General features: G+C 29.8%; 1 pseudogene; it reads left to right on the top strand.

Annotated features, from left to right (window-relative positions):
* Positions 1-241: 241 nt before the first annotated feature.
* Positions 242-1,414, top strand: LOC107898362 (bifunctional epoxide hydrolase 2-like; annotated as a pseudogene).
* Positions 1,415-4,243: the final 2,829 nt, after the last annotated feature.

The raw sequence follows: 4,243 nt of genomic DNA, 5'->3' as shown, positions 1-4,243 counted from the left end.
AACTTAGGAATTTTTTTTCGAGCCAGGCCTAGACAAAATTTCAGGCTCATATTTCGGGCCGGGCCTAAGACGCGAGCCGAAATTTTTTTCTGTGTCCTGCCTGACCCATGAACACCTCTAACTGTACCTTAAAAACACTATATATTGATTTCAATAGCGAGTGCTTAAAAGCTAAACCATCCCTGTCTCCACCTCCACCATCACTAACATTCTTTCTCTCAGTTTTGTTTTCAATCAAACAATGGAAAAGATTCAGAAGAGCCATGTGCAAGTAGGAGGATTAAAGCTTCACGTAGCCCAGATTGGAACAGGTTGAACTAAACTATAATAACATAAGGCCAATTGATATATATATGATGTTCCATTGGAAATAATAGGATAATTAATGGTGTTGTGCAGGTCCTAAGGTGGTGCTTTTCCTTCATGGCTTCCCGGAAATTTGGTACTCACGGAAACACCAAATGATTGCCGTGGCTAATGCTGGCTTCCGTGCTATTGCTTTTGATTTCAGGGGCTATGGACTCTCCACCATCCACCGGAGCCGGAAAAAGCTAACTTCAATGACCCTGTCGATGATATTGTTGCCCTTCTCGACTCCTTGGCCATCGATAAGGTAAACCATTACTTCATTAAGCTTGATTTTCACAAATCAATTACTTATTATTAAACATATATTATAGGCTTTTCTTCTTGGAAAGAACTTTGGAGCAATACCTGCATTCATGGTAGCTATTATCCACCCTGAAAGAGTGTTAGGTATTATAACACTAGGCATGCCTTTCCGCTTACCTGGTCCTCATGGTCTCCAATTTAATCTCCTCCCCAAAGGCTTCTACGTATTAAGATGGGCAGAACCAGGAAGAGCTGAAGCAGATTTCGGCCGATTTGATGCTAAGACCATCATTAGAAACATTTACATTCTCTTCTCCGGAATTGAGTTACCAATAGCCGGTGACGATGAAGAGATAATGGACTTGGTTGATTCATCTACTCCATTGCCACCATGGTTCACAGAGGAGGATCTTGATGTCTATGCTACTTTATATCAGAATTCTGGTTTCCGTACTGCATTGCAAGTTTCCTACAGGTGTTGGCAATGGGATTATGGTGTAACCAATCCAAAAGTGATGGCTCCATCATTGTTGATAATGGGGGAGAAGGACTATTTTATGAAATTCCCAGAAATGGAGGACTACATGAGAAAAGGGATAGTGAAGCAGTTTATGCCTAATCTGGACACCACTTTTATGAAAGAAGGGAGTCATTTTGTTCAAGAGCAATTCCCAGAGCAGGTGAATGAGCTCATCATCACTTTCCTCAACAAAAAGATATAGCAGTATCTGATGTGAGCTCATCATCTATATATCTAATTAATAAAGTTTAAATATTAATAATAAATATTATCTTAAAAATATATTAATTACAACACCCTTCAACAATCTCTTGTAGTAGATTTTCATGCAATTATACAAACACTTGGAAAATCATTGAAGCAAATTATCCTAATAATGATAACATTTATACTACTATTTTAATTTCTTAATGATAACATTTTTGAAAGCTTACGAATTTTGTAACAAAAATTTAATATATATAAATCAATCTATGCATTGAACTGGTATATTTTCTATAGAGAAAAAGATTGTATGAAACTGTGATTCTACGTTATTTTTATCCCTTTCTAATAGGAAAATGACAAATTAGATTTTTCCTCTTGAGTTTTAGCATTTTTAATTAGATTTGAATTTTTTTTCAGGAGTAAAAAGCCAAAAATCAAGAGTAAAAATCTAATTTGTCATTCTCCTATTAGAAAGGGATAGGGATGACCTAGAATAACAGTTTTATACAATTCATTCTCATATTCTATAATAGGGTTTTTATTTAAGGGAAAAAAAACTTCAATTTGCTGGATAAGTTAAATTGACTATCATTGATCATTATATTTATTTGTTGTAAAATTAAAAATAAAAATAATTTCTAAATAAGTAACAAAAATAAAAATCAAATCATTTTATATATTATGTTAATCTAAAAAAGTAGTAGATGATAATACGATTACTAATAAAAAGACTATGAAAAATAAATATCATATGCAAATTTATCTAACTATTCTAGTACATATTTGTTGGTTATTCCATCTTTAATATTTAACATATGCTTCTTCATTCTTATCATGATCTATTAGTATTTGACCGAATTCATTATCATCTAAATTTCAATCTGCGTCATTAAGATTATCAAGATCTCATTTCATGTACTCTTCGAAGTATATGGATCATCTTAATTACACTTATGATTAAAGTTACAAAATATGCAATATGCTAGTACAATCCACATTTTTCTATGCTATATATCAAGGTGATGTTGTTAATATGAGAAATATTTTGTTAGAACAACAAATGTCTTTTCAACCACATTTTGAAATCTTGAATGTGACAAATTAAAGAGTTCACAAGTGGTCTATGGTGCTTATGTCTAGTACCGTTCTCTCAAATGATATTATACCTCACGATATGGTATAAGAAAATCTTTTTATTTTGTGTAATTACCATCGGCATTATAATATTCAGGTCCATAGTTCAAATAACCTGTAGCTTTAATTATAAAAACTTATGCAAACTTAATTTAAAGAAAAACTTATGCTAAGTTATATTACTTATTATAATACGCAAATTAAGTCAAATAAAATAAATTTTATAACATTTAACCTTTATAAAAAAAAGTTTATAAATTGTTCAAAACTTTCATAATTCTTCTTATACATAATATATTTTTTCATTACTTTTAAAAGTTCTTTTTGTAAGTTACGATAAAAAAAAACTATAACATTTTTTTATAAATAAATATATTATTTTTGTAATATATAACATGGGCATATAAATAAGTTAACTGAATATTTGACCATAAAATTTTATAAATAAATAAATTATAAAACTTTCATAACATGTAATTTATTTTTTATTGTATTTTTCTTTTGCTATAAAATGTTGGAAAATATGAACATCACATATATAATGATAGTAATTACATGTTATTATTTACTATCATAAAAAATTAGCCTAAATTAAAAGTGATTTAATTTGGTTAAAGTTTATTGGGCTTTAGTTATTAAATAAAGTATGGGCTAAATATGTGTAGATACTCCAATAACTAATTTCTAATTGATGATGGGCTGATTAGAAATTAGGGTTAATGTGTAAAAGTTATAAGCTAGTGTTATGGTCCCCAAATTATACAAAAGTAATTTTTCTAATATCCTATTTTTAGAAAAGAGAGAGTTACTTTTCTCTGAATTACTTGTGTGCTAATTTGGAATATAAAAACCACAAGATCGAAGATTCCAAAGAAATCAATGGATTCAAGTACGCTTCCTCATTTAGTTTTGTTCCTGATAATTTTACATGACAAATCTTGATTTATTAAGATTTGTATAAGAATTTTATGGTTCTAACAAGTGGCATTCAAGTCTCGTCATGTTGAATCATTGGGAATTGATTATGTTTCTTTCTTTTTGGAATGATTGATTCATGAAATTCCATGGGTTTAATATTTCGGTTATATATATGTTGATCTTTGAAGATTTATATTAAAGTTTTGTTGGATAAAACACGTTAGCAAACAAAAATATATAAATATAAATAAAATAACATAAATTGAATAATTTATATTTTAAATTATCAAACATTTCGCATCGCCCGCGTCGTATGGGTTAATGGGGTTTGGACCTACACCCCTCTCTGTACACGCAAGGTAAGGTTGTAAACTTAGTCATTCAATTTTCTTTGAAGTGGGTTCTCATATATATATACACATCTCACACTTGGTATTTAACTAATGTGAGCTCAAAGCTTTTCTTTTCCTCAACAAATATTTCCAAGTAGCTTACTTTGAACATCAATTTCTCATTCATCACTCAACCATTTTGAGCATATGATATACCATTGTAAAGGTCTCATGGAGTAGAATATGAAACCATAATTTTATTATTCAACTCTTCACCTTTACCTATTGAGAATATGCCTCAAAGTTCCCATAAATTACAATTTTTCCAACAAGTTTTTTTAGATCTTCATTGTTTTGAAATTTTAGGGTTTTGATCTTTAATTTTTAATTTTGATGGATGATGAATGTTTTTACTTTAATTTCCATTGGGCAGTCAAATAATAGTGATGCGGATTGAATTATGTTACTCCATTGATTAATCGGCAATTGAGAATTCAAGATTTGAATGTTTTAATTTTAT

Source organism: Gossypium hirsutum, chromosome D04 (genome assembly GCF_007990345.1).
Source record: "Gossypium hirsutum isolate 1008001.06 chromosome D04, Gossypium_hirsutum_v2.1, whole genome shotgun sequence".
NCBI lineage: Eukaryota > Viridiplantae > Streptophyta > Magnoliopsida > Malvales > Malvaceae > Gossypium > Gossypium hirsutum.
Note: the sequence above shows the minus strand (reverse complement) of the source record. Positions and strands in the feature narration are given on the sequence as shown.